This window comes from Capricornis sumatraensis, chromosome 1 (assembly GCF_032405125.1).
Source record: "Capricornis sumatraensis isolate serow.1 chromosome 1, serow.2, whole genome shotgun sequence".
Classification (NCBI taxonomy): domain Eukaryota; kingdom Metazoa; phylum Chordata; class Mammalia; order Artiodactyla; family Bovidae; genus Capricornis; species Capricornis sumatraensis.
Window position 1 is genome coordinate 210421110 of NC_091069.1, and position 21808 is coordinate 210442917.

At 36.7% G+C, this 21808-nt stretch overlaps 1 pseudogene; it reads left to right on the forward strand.

The window, feature by feature from the left end:
• Window positions 1-21424, forward strand: part of LOC138076676 (mortality factor 4-like protein 2) — a 44855-nt pseudogene extending 23431 nt beyond the window's left edge.
• The last annotated feature ends 384 nt before the right edge of the window (window positions 21425-21808 follow it).

The following is a 21808-nucleotide window of genomic DNA, read 5'->3' on the forward strand; positions in this document are numbered from 1 at the left end:
TGTAGTACATCATATTGATTGTGGATGTTGAACTATCCTTGCATCTGTAGAGTAAATCCCAGTTGATCATGATTTATTATCCTTTTTAAATATTTTGTTGAATTCAGTTTGTTAATATTTTTCTCTGTTCATCAAGGATATTAACCTGTAATTTTTTTATGCCCTTCTATCTAATTTTAGTATCAGATTAATCATGGTCTGTGAAGCTAAATTTGAAAGAGTCCTCTCCCCTCCTGTATTCTGAAAGAGTTATACAAGGATTGACATTAGTTTTTATTTAAAAATTTGGTAGAATTCAACAGTGAAACCTTCTGTCTTGGACTTTGTTGGAGGTTTTGATTACTGATTTAATTTCCTCACAGATTCAGTTTGATTACTTACTAAACTAATAATTATTCTGTTCAGACATTGTTTTCTCACGGTACAGTTTTGTTGTATGTTTCCAGAAATTTATTAATTCGTTCTAGTTAATCAAATTTTGGGCATTTAATTTATAGTATAAATGTGAAATGTGAATTCTGAAGGGACCCAAACTTCCAGTCTGTAACAGTTCTATTGATTATCAGATAATTCTTTATTATGGGAGGTCATTCTGTGCATTAGAGCAGATTTAGTGGCATCCCTACCACTAAATGTCAGAAGCACAATCTATTCACAAAAAGTCAGAAGCAGTGCTCAGATGTGAAAACCAAAAATGTCTCCAGCTGTTGCCAAGTGTCTTCTGGAGATCAAAACCTTAATGGTTGAGAACTGCTCTGTATGAATAGTTAAAGAATCCTTAAGAGGAAAATCCGTGTGTGTGTGTATATATGTATATATATAAATTTTCATGTACATACATCATATATACATGCATATATACATATCTACTTTCTGTATATTTATACACACTCATACATATGCAAATAAATTCCTTTAGAATATGTTATATATAATAGAGGCAGGGAACAATTATTGTTATACAGAATCAAGATTGCTGGGAGAAATATCAATAACCTCAGATATGCAGATGACAACACCCTTATGGCAGAAAGTGAAGAGGAACTAAAAAGCCTCTTGATGAAAGTGAAAGAGGAGAGTGAAAAAGTTGGCTTAAAGCTCAGCATTCAGAAAATGAAAATCATGGCATCTGGTCCCATCACTTCATGGGAAATAGATGGGGAAACAGTGGAAACAGTGTCAGACTTTATTATTTTGGGCTCCAGGATCACTGTGGATGGCGACTGCAGCCATGAGATTAAAAGACGCTTACTCCTTGGAAGGAAAGTTATGAACAATCTAGATAGCATATTGAAAAGCAGAGTCATTACTTTGCCAACAAAGGTCCATCTAGTCAAGTCTATGGTTTTTCCAGTGGTCATATATGGATGTGAGAGTTGGACTGTGAAGAAAGCTGGGCGCTGAAGAATTGATGCTTTTGAACTGTGGTGTTGGAGAAGACTCCTGAGAGTCCCTTGGACTGCAAGAAGATCCAACCAGTCCATTCTAAAGGAGATCAGTCCTGGGATTTCTTTGGAAGGATTGATGCTAAAGCTGAACCTCCAGTACTTTGGCCACCTCATGTGATGAGCTGACTCATTGGTAAAGACTCTGATGCTGGGAGTGATTGGAGGCTGGAGGAGAAGGGAATGACAGAGGATGATATGGCTGGATGGCATCACTGACTCGATGGACGTGAGTATGGGTGAACTCCAGGAGTTGGTGATAGACAGGGAGGTCTGGCGTGCTGTGATAAGCAACTGAACTGAACTGAGACTAACTATATATCTTCTTGGGTAATTCATAAATTGAATTGACTTGAATGACCTTTCCTTACTTATCCTCTCTGCTAGAGAACAGCATATCAAAATTCTAGTTTATCACATTATTAAAAAAAATAAGCTCAGTCAAATTTTATATTGTGTAATTTTAATAAATGATTTAATTAAATAATTTAAGATTTTAATGTAATTAATGAAAAATTTCAAATTTTTATTTTCACAAATAAATGCAACCTCATCATTCATAACTAATTTAGCCAATTTTGTATGTTTAAGTCCAGTCCTTGAATTTAAAATTTTTTCAGAAGAAAAAATTAAAGTTTGTTCTCAGGTGAAGATTTTAGCATGGATCATGTTAACAAAACATGTCTATTTTGGCAAGTTGCTATTCCTGAGATCAAAATTAATGAACTGCTTAGAATAATTCATTGATTCAGAAATATTATATTGAATATCAGCTATGTTCTAGGCATTGTTATGGGTACCAGGAATATTATGGTGAATAAGACAAGGAAAAAATACTCTTTTAACTATGATGGAACTTTCTTTCTGATTGGTGCAGGGGGTTATTGGGGAGATAGATAGAAAATAATAATATAAATGTATTAAAGATAATTATGTAACTATATAACCATATAATTATTGAAGCAATAATATATGCAACTGATTTAGGGAGTATTTGATAGGGTTTTGAATAGTGTTACATTAGGTAGCTAGAGAGCTCCTAAAGACCTTTCAGGAGAAGTGTCATTTGAACTGAGAGGTTAGTGATGGAAAGTAGGCAGAACTGTGAATGAAAAATACTTCAGCCAGTGGATCAGCAACATCATAGTTCAAAGAAAGTGGCATATTACAGTGATAGTTCACTCGTATGGCTGAAGCTTGAAGGAAAGAGATAGGATTTTTTTTTTTTTTAGTGTCTATCTTAAATTATTTTATTTTTTAAAAAATAACTATCTTAAATAACTTATTATCATTAAAAATAGTGTTACAGTTTTTAATTTATTAAGCATTGCCATTTAGATTGGTAGTTAAGGTGTACATTCAAATCTAAGCTCTGTTTAAATTTCAAGGAATTTGTATGAAATCATACTGTTTCTTTCTCAACTTACTTATTTCTGTTATTTGAAAGATTTGCTCAAACAAAAATTGAGTGCTCACCCTAGACTTTTGCTTTGCCAGTCAGCTAGTCTAATATTTTTGGCAATTTTTTCTTTACCTATCTTCATTCACTTCTTTTTTTAACCTTATCTTGTCTCCTGTCTTGGTCACCACAGTTTTAATTGGGGTTTAGTAATAGTTCTAACCTGCTTGCTATACCAATGAGTAGTTGTTTAGTTTGGAAAATACCACATTAATGCTCAGTTAAAACATTTTAAACTTTAAAGTTTGTAGAGCTTCCTGTTTTCCCCATAGAAAAATCATAGGTCCTTAAAGTTGGAGAAAGCTGTTTAAGGCTTTTTGTAAACTCTGTAGACTATTTAATCCCTTTAAGCTCCAGTGTAATAGTTTATTCACTCATATACAGTTATTTAATTGCAGGGCATGTACAGAGTTCATAGGATACACTTGTAAATAAACTAAAATAAATAACTGGCTCGCATTATGGTTACATTCTCAAGGAATGAAGTAGACTAAACATTGCGAACACTATAAATAAGCTATATATTCTTTAAAAATGAAATGCTGTGAATAAAGAAAAATATCCCAACAAATTTTACAACTGTACATGTATATGGTGTTTGTTTCAATTGCAAAAAAAGTAGTCAGGGTATACTTTTAGAGATGATATTTGAGCCAATACAAGAACCTTTTTATTCAATTCATATTGAAGAAGCAATATAACTTATCACTGTAATTATAATTCAGTATACTCAACCAGCAGAAAATGTGTCTGGAAAGCAGACATAAATAAGAGCATTTACAGTTATTTTAAATGTAAGCTACAACCTCAGGTTTTGCAGTAGTCATTTCCTCTGCCTATTAGAAAAGTATAGCTTTTGTTTCCTTAATTTTAGATTGTGTCCCTTGCTAAGAAAATTAAATTTCATAGATCTCATTTTACAAGTGGACAAGGCAATGGCACCCTACTCCAGCACTCTTGCCTGGAAAATCCCAGGGACGGGGGAGCCTGGTGGGCTGCCGTCTATGGGGTCGCACAGAGTCGGACACGACTGAAGCGACTTAGCAGCAGCAGCAGCAAGGATAGGAAATATGTAATATTCTGATCATATTATTTTAGTCAACATATCTATAGCTAAAAGTTAGCATTTGGAAATGAGGATTTGAAGGAATACTTTAACATGGCAAATAGAAGTATATCTTAATACTTATTTACATATTAAAAACTATTTAGGAACCTGGGAGTTTGGGGTTGGTAAATCAAACTATTAATTAGGAACGGATAAACAACAAGGTCCCCCTGTAAACTATAGGGAACTATATCTGATCTTCGATAAAACATAATGCAAAATAATATTTGAAAAAATAATGTATACATGTGTATAGATGAGTCACTCTGCTGTACAACAGCAGACCAGGACAATATTGTAAACCAACTATACTTCAGTAAATTATATATATATATATATATATATATATATATATGCTATTTAGGAAATTAATTCCAGACCTTAAAAAAGTATATAATAATTTTTTCAAAAACACATATTCTAGTCCGTGGTTGGCTTGTTGAATCCCAACAAAATAAGTTGAAATATATTAGCATTTTTAGAAGAACGTCTTTAAAGGATAAAATTACGTTTGTTATTCTGTTCTCAATTCCCCTTTAATATGTAATTTTCATTTGATTTTATACAGCATGGAGTGCTGTTGATGAAAAGCAATGTTATTTCTAAAATCTATATAAAATTTGGGAGTTAAATTTCTTGAACATGATGTAAAAGAAGGCAAATGAAACTTGGGGTCAGATAACTTGAACTAAGAAACTCGTTAGACTTAATGGAATCCCAGTAAATACAAAAATGATATTTTAAAAATGAAGGGGATTGAATTGACAATAAAATCCATACAGAGAAGCAGACAAACAACAGTGGATATATAGACTAAAAGGGAAATTATATTAGGAAGGAAGTAGTTTTACCAACCAAGATAACATCCTGAAAATGTTTTTCAATTAGTTTGGTTTTGGCATATGCATAGAAAGTCCAGAAATAAACTAAACTATATATAGAAATCCATCATGGAGCAGCAATGTCAAATATAAGCTTTTTTTGGACAGCTAGATAGGCATTTGGAATAAAATACATAAATTGCTCACTCGTGTCTGACTCTGTGACACCATGGACTTCAGCACGCCAGGCTTACTTGAACTTCGCCATCTACCGGAGCTTGCTCAAACTCATGTGCATTGAGTTGGTGATGCTATCCAACCAGTTCGTCCTCTGTTGTCTCCTTCTCTTCCTGCCTTCAGTCTTTCTCAGCATCAGGGTCTTTTCTAAGGAGTAGGTTCTTTGTATTAGGAAGGCCAAAGTATCGAAGCTTCAGCTTAAACATTAGCCCATCTAATGAATATTCAGGATTGATTTCCTTAAGATTGACTGGTTTGTTCTTGCAGTCCAGGGGATGCTCAAGAGTCTTCTCCAACACCACACGTCAAAGGCATCAATTCTTCAGTATTCACCTTCTTTATGGTCCAACCCTAACATCCATACCCTACTACTGGAAAAACAATAGCTTTGACTATAGGCACCTTTGTTGACAAAATACTGTCTCTGCTTTTTAATAAACTGTCTAGGTGTGTCATAGCTTTTCTTCCAAGGAGCAAGCATCCTTTAATTTCATGGCTGTAGTCATCATCTGCAATGATTTTGGAGCCCAAGAAAATAAAGCTTATCACTGTTTCCATTGTTTCCCCATCTATTTGCATTAAGAGATGTGCCTGCATGCCAGGATCTTAGATTTAGGAATGTTGAGCTTTAAGCCAACATTTTCACTCTCCTCTTTCACTTTCATCAAGAGGCTGCTTAGTTCCTCTTCACATTCTGCCATGAGGGTGATGTCATCTGCATATCTGAGGTTATTGATATTTCTCCCGACATTCTTAACTTCAGCTTGTGCTTCATCTAGCCTAGCATTTCACATGATGTACTCTGCATATAAGTTAAATAAGCAGGGTGACAATATAAAGCCTTGACGTACTCCTTTCCCAATTTGGAACCAGTCCATTGTTCCATGTTTGGTTCTAACTCTTGCTTCTTGATGTGCATACTGTTTTCTCAAGAGGTGGTAAGATGATCTGGTATTTCCATCTTAATGGGAATTTTCCACAGTTTGTTGTGATCCACACAGTCAAGACTTTTAGCATAGACAATAAGGCAGAAGTAGATATTTTTCTGGAATTCTCTTGCTTTTTCTATGATCCAGTGGATGTTGGCAATTTGATCTCTGATTCCTCTGCCTGTTTTAAATCCAGCTTGAACATTTGGAATTTCTTGGTTCACGTACTATTGAAGCCTAGCTTGGAGAATTCTGAGGATCACTTTGCTAGTATGTGAAATGAGTGCAGTTTACAGCAGTTTGAGCATTCTTTGGCATTGCCCTTCTTTGAAATTGGGTCTCCATGGAGGCTCAGAGGTTAAAGCATCTGCCTGGAATGCAGGAGAACCAGGTTCAATCCTTGGGTCAGAGAAGATCCCCTGGAGAAGGCAATGGCAACCCACTCCAGTATCTTGCGTAGAGAATCCCATGGAGGGAGGAGCCTGGTAGGCTACAGTCCATGAGGTCGCAAAGAGTCGGACACGACTGAGCGACTTCACTTTCACTTTTCTATGATACTGGAATGAAAATGGACCTTTTCTAGTCCTGTGACCACTGCTGAGTTTTCCAAATTTGCTGACATATTGAGTGTAGCATTTTGACAGCATCTTCATTTAGAATTTGAAATAACTGGAATTCCATTTTCTCCACCTGTTTTGTTTATAGTGATGCTTCCTAAGGTCCACTTGACTTTGCACTGTAGGATGTCTGGCTCTAGGTGAATGATCACAACATCTTGGTTGTCTGGGTAACTGAGACCTTGTTCTGCTCTGGGAAACCTGGCATGCTCCAGTCCATGGGGGTCGCAAAGAGTCAGACAAAACTGAGTGACTGAACTGAACTGTTCTTGCCACCTCCTTTTAATATCTTGTGTTGTTCATAGCTCCATACCATTTGCATCCTTTACTGTGCCCATTTTTTCATGAAATGTTTGTTTGATATCTCTCATTTTCTTGAAGAGGTCTCTAGTCTTTCCCATTCTATTGTTTTCCTCTATTTCTTTGCATTGTTGACTTAAGAAAGCTTTCTCAACTCTCCTTGCTCTTTTGGAACTCTGCATTCAGGGTGGGTATCCCTTTCCTTTTCTCCTTTGCCTTCTGCTTCTCTTTTCTCAGCTATTTGTAAGGCCTCCTCAGATAGCAATTTTGCCTTCTTGCATTTCTGTTCTTGGAGGTAGTTTTGATTACCTCCTCCTGTACAGTGTTACAAACCTCCATCCATAGTTCTTCAGGCACTCTATCAGATCCCTTGAATCTATCTGTTAATTCCACTGTAGAATAGTAAAATTTGATGCAGGTCATACCAGAATGGTCTAGTAGGTTTCCCCACTTTCTTCAATTTATGTCTGAATTTTGCCATAAGGAGTTCAGTATCTGAGCCACAGTCAGCTCCCAGACTTGTTTTTGCTGACTGTATAGAGTTTCTCCATCTTTGACTGCCAATAATATAATCAATCTGATTTCGGTATTGACCATCTGGTGATATCCAAGTGTAGAGTTGTCTCGTGTTTTTGGAAGAGTTTGGTTGCTATGACTAGTGCATTCTCTTGGCAAAACTGTTAGCCTTTGCCCTGCTTCATTCTGTACTCCAAGGCCAAACTTGCCTGTTACTCCAGTTATCTCCTGACTACCTACTTTTGCATTCCAATCCCCTATGATGAAAAGGACATTCTTTTTTTTTTTTTTTTTTTTTTGTATTAGTTCTAGAAAGTCTTGTAGGTCTTCTTAGAATTGTTCAACTTCAGCTTCTTTGGCATTTCTGGTTGGGACAAAGAGTTGGATTACTCTGGTATTGAATGGTCTGTCTTGGGAGTGAACCAAGTTCATTCTGTCCTTTTGGTGATTGCACCCAAGTAATGCATTTCAGACTCTTTTGTTTACTATGAGGGCTACTCCATTTCTTCTAAGGAATTCTTGCCCACAGTAGTAGATACAATGGTCATCTGAATTAAATTTGCCCATTCTGTTTCCTTTTAGTTCACTGATTCCTAAAATGTCAGTGTTCACTCTTGCCGTCTCCTATTTGACCACTTCCAATTTACCTTGATTCATGGACCTAACATTACAGATTCCTATACAATATTATTCTTTCTCATTTTCATTAGTTTTCTGTATTTCTTATTCAAAGTTCATACAACATTGACTGCTTTGTTCTTTCCTTTTCCATGATAAATGTATTTCCCCTTAAATTTTTGCTCTCCCTGCATTCCCTTGGTTGATTTCAAAAGTACTTTATTCTTGTTCTGAACAATCTGTTATATTAAAACTTTGCAATTTCAAAATTTTACTTAACAGATTTTCTCCTGCAAGAAATAAATTCCTCATATTACCTACCAGTCAAAATTAGCTGATATTCACACAGAAATACTATATAATTCAGCAGTTCTTGAAGTTGAATACACTCTTTTTAAAGATATTTTGTTAGTTACGCTAAAGTATATTTTATTCAATCCAGTTATAATTATGAAGTTACTATTTTGATGCTATAGCACAATTTAAATGTTGAATAACTTATTTTCAAATAGATTCTAAACAATACAGTTCTAAAATTTATAATACCTTTGCCTGTCTCTGCTGAAGAGTATTCCTCACTTTCTTCTTTATTACACTAAGAAAAGCATTAATATTCATATATTATTTGGTATACAGCTTGGCTTATTATCAGTTTTATTTGTTTCATATCAAACACTTGTATTTCTACATTCTTAACATTTTCTGAAATGAACTAGTTAACAATGATGTCATACCACTGCTATAGTGAATCTAGCATTTTAGAGATATAATTATAATATCAAGATAACCTTATGTTATTTCTTCTTGAAATGCTAACACTGCATTCTATTTTCATTCATTGCCAAAAATTAGAGTTGAGAAATGAAAGAACAAGATTTACACTATATGTAGAAAAGTTGTTGAAAATATCACTGAAAGCCATCATTAACATATAAGGGTATATTTTTGTTAAAGACACCAAGTTGAAGCAATTTGCCTTTTTTTGCTAATTATAATTACTGCCTTTGTGGATATCTTTATAACTGATAAATTTTCAAGTAATGATGTGTTCAGTGATGGCATTCATCAGGTTGTCGTTCATTTTTGTGAAGTTAAAACTAATTGGCAATGTGTTCAAGAGCGGCTTGTTAAAAAAAAAAAAAAAAAGTTTAGATAGATGTGTCAGTCGGGATAAAGGGCCTCAAACTGCCCAGCAAAACAGATGGTTCAATATAAATTTTTAAAAATTGCATGTTTGCCAAGCTGCATGCATTGCCTGCTGTGTAAAAGCAAGAAAACAGTAATATATCTTTAATATATCGTTTCTGAGGAAATCAGTGCTTAAGACATGAATTCTGAGTTTCATGATTTTTAACAAAAAGTAACGTAATAAAAAGTAACATCATAGTAGATCTTTTTGATGGTAAAATAAGTGTATTCTGAATATTTTACCATGTAAATGTTATGTGGATATCAGGAGGTTCTGAAACATTATATGCAATCATTTATTAATACTTCACATAGGAGCCTCAACTCCGTATTTATAAATTAAATGAATGCAAACCAAACCCATATCACATACAAGAGGCCATTGATTCTTCAGTTAACTAAAGCCTTTTATAAATGTTATCCTGTTTTACCTATTGAAAAAGAGAGATGGGTGTGTCTTTCACAGAGCAGAGCTAGATGAGGTGGGGAGAAACCAGTCCCCTACTGTTTCTTATCTCCCTTGAGCCCACAGTGCCTAAAACAAACACAGTTTTCTGATAAAGGTTCACTCTGCAATAAATCAATAATAAAAAATTGACCAAAAACTAACCAAAATATTTAGTTAGAAATTAAGGAATACATTGCTAGCCAATCCTGCATGATGGTTCTCAAAAGGTAGTCCCCGTTTCAGAAGCACTAACTCACCTGAGAACATGTTAGAAATTTACATTATTGGGCCTCACTCCAGATGTACTGAATGAGAATCTCTGGGGCTGGGTCCAGCAATCTGTATTGTAACATACTCTCCAGGTGATTATGATACAAACTAAAATTTGAGAGACATTGTCACAGAACATATGAAGCTAAAAAAGGATATATAAAATTCTAGAAAATAATGAAAATAGTGCTGTCTACTTATGAAACAGTGGAATTTGCACTGAAGGAAACGGCAACCCACTCCAGTATTCTTGGCTAGAAAATCCCATGGATAGAGGAGCCTGGTAGGCTACTGTCCATAGTGTCTCTAACAGTCGGACACGACTGAGCGATTTCACTTCACTTTTATATGCTTATATATTTTTAAAGATCCAAAATTGATAATTTAAAGTTATAATTTATATTTTAAATATTTAAAATCATAAAAGGATAATGAGATATCCACATTCTTTTTAGGGGTACAGCATAATGTTAAAAACAATATATAAATAGCAGGGTGCATATATATGTGTTTTATAGTTAATCTGGAAATAAACACTTAATGCCACTTGTTAAAATGGAGCATGCAGAGAATCAAGACACACAAAGTAAAATTCAATTTTAACTGACTTCATATTTTTGGGTGCCTTTTCTTCATAATGAAACACTGTAGCAAATGACAACTCTTGATCCTAGTTTCTTGAGAGCTAGATACTTGAATCAGTTCAGTTCAGTTCAGTCACTCAGTTCTGTCCGACTCTTTGCAACCCATGCACTGTAGCAACCCAGGCTTCCTTGTCTATCACCAACTCCCAGAGTTTACTCAAACTCATGTCCATTGAGTCAATGATCCCATTCAACCGTCTCATTCTCTGACTTCCCCTTCTCCTGCCTTCAGTCTTTCCCAGCATCAGGGACTTTGCACATCAGTCAGTTCTTTGCATCATCTGGCCAAACTATTGAAGTTTCTGCTTAAGTATCAGTCCTTCCAATGAATATTCAGAACCGATTTCCTTAAGGATGGACTGATTGGATCTCCTGCAATAAAGGACTCTCAAGAGTCTTCTCCAACCTCACAGTTCAAAAGCATCAGTTCTTCAGTACTCAGCTTTCCTTATAGTCCAACTCTCAGATCCATTTCCTACTGGAAAGATCATAGCCTTGATTAGACGGACCTCTGTTGGCAAAGTAATGTCTCTGCTTTTTAATATGCTGTCTAGGTTGGTCCTAACTTTTCTTCCAAGGAGCAAGCATCTTTTTACTTCATGGCTGCAGTCACCATCTGCAGTTATTTTGGAGCCCCCCAAAATAAAGTCAGTCACTGTTTCCACTGTTTCCCCATCTATTTGCCATGAAGTGATGGGACTAGATATCATAATAACCTGAGCATATTCAAGTCTGTGGATAATCCATGAATCTAAGATATTCCTTAATTTTTAATAGAGAAATAATTTGAAATGAGGATCTGGTTGTAAAATACACATTTTCTGGCTTCAGAAAAATTTGGCAGATTACCAAATATCTTCTATAACTCTATAGTTTATCCGTTATCTATACTTGAAGTACTGTATACAAAAGCTGGATAGAGTACATTACATTAAAAAGTATAAGATATTTGAAGCATAGAGGATAAGTCTTATTTTGCCTCTCAGTAGTCTTTTCCCATTTTTTGCCTGTTTGTTTTTGGTACTTAGTTACAAAGACTTTAATTATTTAGAGCATAATTATTGTACCAGGTAAACATATTTTCCTAGGGGGAATGATTGAATGTTCCGAATCATAAGTGATCTTTCAAGTTACAGAATGGTCAGAGTACATAATTTAAATTAATGGATAGAGTACAAAAAATTTTAGGAATATAATAAAGTTCCAAGAGGAATTTTCATGACAGCATCATTAATACCAGTTTTGACAAATTAAATAGTTAGAAATTCGATGCTTTAATAATTCTAAGAACTAGGTACATTTTTAATATAGTTGAAACAATACCTTTAAAATGGAACCCTAAAGAAATGGAGAATGAGATGGAATTTAAGCTGCTCTTAGGTGTATATTCTTTTCCTTTGATCTTTATATAATACAGTGTTACATTGCTAGCACAGTTAATAACATTCATAAATATGAAAAATAATACATGACTAGTTGTATTCTATACTAATCCAGATAAAAAGACAATTGTGAAGATTAAGAATTGGGTATATATGTGCTATGTAGATACAAGTTATGTAACGTGGAAATTAACATTTCTTCAATAATTCAATATTGAGATCAGTGATATCAACATTTCATAATTATAGCCTCTTAATAAAAGCCTATCTATAATAAAAAGTTTCCTCATGTCTCACTGAATTAATTTTGCACATTAAATTCAAGTTAATAGTGAAAATCTTTGTGCCATCTCCCCACAGAGTTGATAAGCCTCATGCTCCCATCACAGAGAGTGGTAATGGTACTATTATCGACAATGGAGTCACTTGTTATGACAAATTATTAGTTCTAAAACACCCAGCAAACTAAAATGACATCCTGTCAATTTCTACACTTTAGATATGATCAACAATAAGCTATTACGGCCATGATTAAACAATAAATCATCACTGAAATGGTAATCCTATTTTATCTAGACAGCAAGGAGAAAGTGATACTATAAGGGTATAAAATACAGTTCTTTAGTTATATTAGGAGTTAAACATTAAAAGATCAACTAATACAAAATCAGATAATATAATAGGCCACAGTTCTTACATAATGGCAAATAATATACAAAATATTGGCATGGAAACCACTTGCTTATGTTATTATAATTTCTAATGAAAGATTGTATGATTTGTAAATATTTTCACTGATATATTTGTTTGTTTTAAATTTGGTTTTAAATGTAAAAAGTAATTAAATGAGTTGTGTATGTTATTATCTAGCATATTACTATACCCTATGGTGTTAGTCTAGTTATAAAAAAACAAACAAACAAACAAAAGAAAAACAGTCTCTTTCTGTAAATATATAATGGAAGGAACAAGGAGGAAAAACTGTTATTTGGGAATAAACTGTTAAAAATTATCAATGAAAAATATTGAATTGCATATAACTATGCCAGTCTCTGGCTGGTTTTAGAAAAGGCAGAGGAACCAGAGATCAAATTGCCAACATCTGCTGGATCATGGAAAAGCAAGAGAATTCCAGAAAAAAAAACATCTATTTCTGCTTTATTGACTATGCCAAAGCTTTTGACTGTGTGGATCACAATAAACTGTGGAAAATTCTGAAAGAGATGGGAATACCAGACCACCTAACCTGCCTCTTGAGAAATCTGTATGCAGGCCAGGAAGCAACAGTTAGAACTGGACATGGAACAACAGACTGGTTCCAAATAGGAAAAGGAGAACATCAAGGCAGTATATTGTCACCCTGCTTATTTAACTTATATGCAGAGTACATCATGAGAAACTCTGGGCTGGAAGAAGCACAGGCTGGAATCAAGGTTGTCAGAAGAAATATCAATAACCTCAGATATGCAGATGACACCACCCTTATGGCAGAAAGTGAAGACGAACTTAAAGAGTCTCTTGATGAAAGTGAGAGAGGAGGTGAAAAAGTTGGCTTAAAGCTCAACATTCAGAAAACAAAGATCATGGCATCTGGCCCCAGCACTTCATGGGAAATAGATGGAGAAACATTGGAAACAGTGTCAGACTTTATTTTGGGGGGCTCCAAAATCACTGCAGATGTTGATTGCAGCCATGAAATTGAAAGACACTTACTCCTTGGAAGGAAAGTTATGACCAACCTGGATAGCATATTAAAAAGCAGAGATGTTACTTTGCCAACAAAGGTCTGTCTAGTCAAGGCTATGATTTTTCCAGTGGTTATGTATGGATGTAAGAGTTGCGCTGTGAAGAAAGCTGAGCAAGGAATTGATGCTTTTGAACTATGGTGGTGAAGACTCTTGAGAGTCCCGCGGACTGCAAGGAGATCCAACCAGTCCATCCTAAGGGAGATCAGTTCTGGGTGCTTTTTGGAAGGACTGATGCTAAAGCTGAAACTCCAATACTTTGGCCACTTCTTGTGAAGAGTTGACTCATTGGAAAAGACCCTGATGCTGGGAGAGATTGTGGGAAGGAGGAGAAGGGGGTGACAGAGGATGAGGTGGCTGGTTGGCATCACTGACCCAATGGACATGAGTTTGAGTGAACTCTGGGAGTTGGTGATGGACAGGGAGGCCTGGCATGCTGCGATTCATGGGGTCACAAAGAGTCAGACACAACTGAGTGACTGAACAGTTTTGCTAGTCTCTGGGTTTCTCTGGTAACTCAGATGGTAAGACTCTGCCTGCAATGCAGGAGACCCGGATTTAATCTCTGAGTCTGGAAGATATCCTGGAGAAGGAAATGGCTGCCCACTCCAATATCCTTGCCTGGAGAGTTCCATGGGCAAAGGAGGCTTGTAGGCTACAGTCCATGGGGTCACAAAGAGTTGGACACAACTGAGCAATTAACACTTTCACCTTCACTTTTCATGCCAGTCTCTAATATAATGATTGAGTTTAGGTAATAATCATAATCTATTCTGTATAAGGATTTACACTGCCATTGTCAATAATAAAGCATTAGAGGTCACAGTAACACTTCAGCATATGAGCCAATGTCACAAGCTCTAGGACCACTGAACCAGTCATTATCAAATAGCTAACAGAGCCCTGTGCTTTCTGAAAAGAGAAAAGAAAGGTTGAATGTATCACTTAGAATAATATTGAAATATTTTAAGCAATGTAAAATAATATACTTAAGTGTGTTTGGTTTTTTCTGTGTGTGTTTGCTTTTTGATATAAGGAAGGAATTTAAAGAGTTTTTTGTAACAATAATTTTCGTATGCTGCATCTTGGATCAGCTCCCAGGCATGTGGCAATCATCTGGATTATCTCAATCCTGTCTTTCACCTAACTCCAAGCCGTCCCACGTTGAAGGTCAGGAAGGGCGACGGGAGGAGATACACCTCATCCAAGGTAAGGAGCAGCGGCTGTGCTTTGCTGGAACAGCCGTGAAGAGATACCCCAAGCCCAAGGTAAGAGAAACTCAAGTAAAATGGTAGGTATTGCAAGGGGGCATCAGAGGGAAGACACACTGAAACCATACTCACAGAAATCAAGTCAATCTAATCACACTAGGTCCACAGACTTGTCTAACTAAATGAAACTAAGCCATGCCCACGGGGCAACACAAGATGGGTGGTCATGGTGGAGAGGTCTGACAGAATGTGGTCCACTGGAGAAGGGAATGGCAAATCACTTCAGTATTCTTGCCTTGAGAACCCCATGGACAGTATGAAAAGGCAAAATGATAGGATACTGAAAGAGGAACTCCCCAGGTCAGTAGGTGCCCAATATGCTACTGGAGGTCAGTGGAGAAATAACTCCAGAAAGAAAGAAGGGTTGGAGCCAAAGCAAAAACAATACCCAGCTGCAGATGTAACTGGTGATAGAAGCAAGGTCTGATACTGTAAAGAGAAATATGGCATAGGAACCTGGAATGTCAGATCCATGAATCAAGGCAAATTGGAAGTGGTCAAACAGGAGATGGCAAGAGTGAACGTCAACATTCTAGGAATCAGTGAACTAAAATGGACTGGAATGGGTGAATTTAACTCGATGGCCATTATATCTACTACTGCAGGCAGGAATCCCTCAGAAGAAATGGAGTGGCCATCATGGTCAACAAAACAGTCCAAAATGCAGTACTTGGATGCAATCTCAAAAGTGACAGAATGATCTCTGTTTGTTTCCAAGGCAAACCATTCAATATCACAGTGATCCAAGTCTATGCCCCAACCAGTAACGCAGAAGAAGCTGAAGTTGAACGGTTCTATGAAGACCTACAAGTCCTTTAAGAACACCCAAAAATGATGTCCTTTTCATTATAGGGGACAGGAATGCAAAAGTAGGAAGTCAGGAAACACCTGGAGTAACAGGCAAATTTGGTCTTGGAATATGGAATGAAGCAGGGCAAAGACTAATAGAGTTTTGCCAAGAAAATGCACTGGTCATAGCAAACACCCTCTTCCAACAACACAAGAGAAGATTCTACACATGGACATTACCAGATGGTTAACACCAAAATCAGATTGATTATATTCTTTGCAGGCAAAGATGGAGAAGCTCTATACAGTCAACAAAAACAAGACAAGGAGCTGACTGTGGCTTACATCATGAACTCCTTATTACCAAATTCAGACTTAAATTGAAGAAAACAGGGAAAACCACTAGACCTTTCAAGTATGACATAAATCAAATCCATTATGAATTTACAGTGGAAGTGAGAAATAGATTTAAGGGCCTAGATCTGATAGATAGAGTGCCTGATGAACTATGGACTGAGGTCTGTGACACTATACAGGAGAAAGGGATCAAGGCCATCCCCATGGAAAAGAAATGCAAAAAAAGCAAAATGGCTGTCTGGAGAAGCCTTACAAATAGCTGTGAAAAGAAGAGAAGCAAAAAGCCAAGGAGAAAAGGAAAGATATAAGCATCTGAATGCAGAGATCCAAAGAATAGCAAGAAGAGATAAGAAAGCCTTCTTCAGCGATTAATGCAAAGAAATAGAGGAAGAGAACAGAATGGGAAAGAAAATTAGACATACCAAGGGAACATTTCATGCAAAGATAGGCTCGATAAAGGACAGAAATGGTCTGGACCTAAAAGAAGCAGAAGATATTAAGAAGACGTGGCAAGAATACACAGAAGAGCTGTACAAAAAGGATCTTCATTACCTGGATAATCACGATGGTGTGGTCACTCATTTAGAGCCAGACATCCTGGAATGTGAAGTCAAGCGGGCCTTAGAAAGCATCACTACAAACAAAGCTAGTGGAGGTGATGGAATTCCAGTAGAGCTATTTCAAATCCTGGAAGATGATGCTGTGAAAGTGCTGCACTCAATATGCCAGCAAATATGGAAAACTCAGCAGTGGCCATAGGACTGGAAAAGTTCAGTTTTCATTCCAATCCCAAAGAAAAGCAATGCCAAAGAATGCTCAAACTACCGAACAATTGCACTCATCTCACATGCTTGTAAAGTAATGCTCAAAATTCTCCAAGCCAGGCTTCAGCAATATGTGAACCGTGAACTTCCTGATGTCCAAGTTGGTTTTAGAAAAGGCAGAGGAACCATAGATCAAATTGCCAACATCCGCTGGATCATGGGAAAAGCAAGAGAGTTCCAGGAAATATCTATTTCTGCTTTATTGACTATGCCAAAGCCTTTGACTGTGTGGATCACAACAAACTGTGGAAAATCCTGAAAGAGATGGGAATACCAGACCACCTGACCTGGCTCTTGAAAAATCTGTATGCAGGCCAGGAAGCAACAGTTAGAACTGGACATGGAACAACAGACTGGTTCCAAATAGGAAAAGGAGTATGTCAAGGCTGTATATTGTCACCCTGCTTATTTAACTACTATGCAGAGTACATCATGAGAAACGCTGGAATGGAAGAAACACAAGCTGGAATCTAGTTTGCCAGGAAAAATATCAGTAACCTCAGATATGCAGATGACACCACCCTCATGGCAGAAAGTGAAGAAGAACTAAAAAAGCCTCTTGATTAAAGTAAAAGAGGAGAGTGAAAAAGTTGGCTTAAAGCTCAACATTCAGAAAACGAAGATCATGGCATCTGGTCCCATCACTCCATGGGAAATAGATGGGGAAACAGTGGAAACAGTGTCAGACTATTTTTTTAGGGCTCCAAGATCACTGCAGATGGTGATTACAGCCATGAAATTAAAAGACACTTACTCCTTGGAAGAAAAGTTATGAGCAACCTAGATAGCATACTCAAAAGTAGCGACATTTCTTTGCCAACTAAGGTCCGTCTAGTCAAGGCTATGGTTTTTCCAGTGGTCATGTATGGATGTGAGAGTTGGAATGTGAAGAAGGCTGAGCGCCGAAGAATTGATGCTTTTGAACTGTGGTGTTGGAAAAGACTCTTGAGAGTCCCTTGGACTGCAAGGAGAACCAACAAGTCCATTCTGAAGGAGCTCAACCATGGGATTTCTTTGGAAGGAATGATGCTAAAGCTGAAACTCCAGTACTTCGGCCACCTCATGCGAAGAGTTGACTCACTGGAGAAGAATTTGATGCTGGGAGGGATTGGGGGAGGGAGGCCTGGCGTACTGCGATTCATGGAATGGCAAAAAGTCAGACACGACTGAGAGATTGATCTTAACTGAACTGAATACTTTTAACATTTTTCCAAAGCTACATTACTTCCATATCTATTGTTAGCAGAGTAATTAAATGAGTGATAGAACACTATCTGTACTACTTAGCAGTCATAACTTATCTTCCAATCTCTGTTATAGCTTTATTCAATTACATCCTTTATGTATATTCTGACTGTGGTTCAGATCATGATGAGTAGTTTTTGTTTGCATTTTTCTAGTAATTAGTGACATAGAGCATATTTTCTTGTGTTTCTTTTTTTTTTTTTTTTTTTGATTTGGCTATCTGTATTTCTTTGAAGAAGTGTCTTTTTAGGTCTTCTGCCCATTTTTTGATTGGGTTGTTTTATGTCATATTGAGCCACAAGAGCTATTGATATATTTTGGAGACTAGTCAATCACTTCATTTGCAAATATTTTCTCCCATTCTGTAGATTATCTTTTTGCTTACGGTATCCTTTGGTGTGCTAAAGATTTAAGTTTAAAGTTGCATTTTTTTTTTAATTGTAGGAGGTAAAAAATCAGAAAAGATCTTGCTGTCATTTATGTCAGAGTGTTCTGCCTGTGTTTGCCTAGAGTTTTTAGTATCTGGCTATATTTAGGTCTTTAATCCATTTTTCAGTTTATTTTTGTGTATATGATTGTAAAGAGTGTTCTAATTTTATTCTTTTACATGTAGCTGTCCAGTTTTACCAGCACCACTTACTGAAAAGACTGTCTTTTCTCCATTGTATATTCTTTTCTCCTTTCTCATAGATTAGTTGACCACAGGTGTGTAGGTCTGTCTCTGGAATTTCTGTCCTATTTAATGGATCTATATTTCTATTTTCATTCTAGTACATTTTTGATGACTAGGTTTGTAGTAAAGTTTGAAGTCAGGTAGCCTGATTTCCTCCAGGTCTGTTTTTATCTGTTTATTTTTTAGATTACTTTGGTTGTTTGGGGTCTTTTGTGTTTCCACACAAATTGCAAACATTTTTGTTCTAGTTCTGTGTGAAATGCCACTGGTAATTTGATAAGGATTGCATTAAATCTGTAGATTGCACTGGGTGGTATAGTCCATTCTCACAATATTGAGTTTTCAAATTCAAGGATATGATATATCTCTCTCTGTTTGTGTCTACTAGCTATGCCCTAGATGACCTGGCTGTTTCCCACTACTTAACAAATTTTAAGCTTAACAGTACAAATTTGTTTGTAGTACTCTCTTCCTTCATGCTGAGGAATGCCAAGGGAAGTATAAACAAAAATTGTCTATAATAATGAAGTTAGAGAATGATAGGACTGGACTGATATATTTCTTTATAGTGTAGTAGGGATGACATCTATGCTATGATGGCTTTTGAGTTGAGAGCCTAATGAAATAAAGGGGAAAGCCTATTAACATCTGTATTAAAACCATTTTGGGCAAAGACAAAGGTTCTGAATCTGGAGTTCAATGGAAAAGGAGTTATCAGAGGAGACAGAGTTTGAAGAGAAACATCATCTTTTAAGGCCAGATGATAGAGATTTCCAGTAAAGAATATCTAGAGTGCTAGGTAAAAATGCACACTCCATTAGTGAATTTTTCTGAGGTAGAGGAGCCCCCAGGTCTGTACTTCAAAAATGTTTCCAAAGGGATCTTCCTGACACAGGAATTGAACCAGGGTCTCCTGCATTGCAGGCAGATTCTTTACCAGCTGAGCTATCAGGGAAGCCTGGATTATGATATAACATATAGTAAATTAAATTTTTAATGTAATGGAAAGACATTGTCAAAGAGTAGCTCTCAAACTCAGACAAGCATCAGAGTTCCCTATTAAACTGGTTAAAATATATTGCTACACTTCATCTTCAGATTTTTCTGATTCAGTAATGTTGGGAGTTGGATCTGAGAATTTGCATTTTTAACAAGTCCCCAGGTGATGCTAATACTTCTGGTGCTAGGATCATGTTTGAAAGCCACTAAAAAATGTTGAACTAAACCAGGCCCAGCATCTAGAGCTGGCGGTGTCTGAAGGTGTGTCTCATGTGGAATTGGGTGGTATAGAGTAGCAGTTGCTGGTGGGGGTAGCTGGGAGAAGGAGGAGGCAGTGGTGGCAAATCACTTATCAATGGTGACAAACCAGGACCAGAGGCCTAAATTCCAGGAGTGTGAAAGAGTGTTGTGCTTTCATGGGCCTCTTCTTTGTTTTATTCTATTTTTTGGAGGAGGGTAGGGGGCTTTTCTTTATGAATCAAATTGTGTGAAGGTGGCCATAAAGGATAAACAAATGAAATACATTACCATGGTTGGAATAAAAATTGGGATGAATGGGTTCCAAAGCAGGTACTCAAATACCGTAGGCACCAATCTGCATAAACAATGAGAACTTCAAAAAGCCAATCAGGAGCAGTATGCAGAGGAGAAGACCAAGAGGGGCTGCCCCTGGAAAGAAGACCTCTGGTCTGCAACAGAAAAATGTTGAAGTGAAAACAAAAAAGAACAAAGAGAAAACACCTGGAGATAGAAAGGGTAACAGTGAGACACCTCAGTCTCTTCAGGAGAAAAGGGCCCAAGTAGATCCTACTGCTGAAAATGAGGAAACAGTCACAAACAGAGTTGAAGTTAAAGATTCCTGAAGAACTAAAACTGTGGCTTTTTGATGACTGGGACTTAATTACCTGACAAAAACAGCTCATTTGTCTTCCTGCCAACAAGAATGTGGATTCTATTCTAGAGGATTATGCAAACTATAGGAATCTTAGGAACAGGAACGTCACTCAGTTGTGTCCGACTCTTTGCGACCCCATGGACTGTAGCCTACCAGGCTCCTCTGTCCATAGCATTTTCCAGGCAATAGTACTGGAGTGGATTGCCATTTCCTTCTCCAGTGGATCTTCCTGACCCAGGAATCGAACCTGGGTCTCCCACATTGTAGACAGATGCTTTACCGTGTGAGCACAAATAGTAAGGAGTGTGCTGTTTAATGGAGTCCTGGAAGGGGAAAAAGGAATACTTCACTGTAAAGCTGGGCACTTAGCCTCTCTACACATTTGAAAGACCACAGTACTCTGAAATCCTCGCAGACCTCTCTGCTGCACCCATGTCCCAGGCCTATAGAGTGCTACATTTGTTGAGACCATTTACATGAATTGGAGCAATGTTGGCCTATATGCCTCTGGATGAGAAAAGTCTTGCTTTATTACTAAATTATCTTCATGATTTCCTAAAATATCTGGAAAGAACGTTACAACTTTGTTTAGTGCCAGCACTTATGAAGTGTCTTCTCCAGAGTACCATCAGAAAGCTGCGTGAGGCACTTATACTCACTTATGTTTGGATCTCTGTAAACTCGTTTTTGTTTTTTAGTCTTTCTCTTGTATGAATGATGTGTGTATAACAGGACTGTTGGATATCTGTTTGATTTCAAAGAGAGAAAATAAAAGGAGTTACAGCAACTTTTTTTCTTTTTTTAATTTCAAAGTTACTATCAGGGTATTCAATGATAGCCAATAGAGAGACATACTGTAGACTGTTTCATTGCTTAATTGACAAAGCTGCTTTTGAATGCTTGGGGTTCTAGTCCTTTGATACCACACACTTTTATAACATGTGTTAATGCTGTATGACAAAGTGCTCTGATTCTTAGTGCCAAAGGTTCAATTCAGCTGAACACACATATCTATTTTCTGTCCTCGC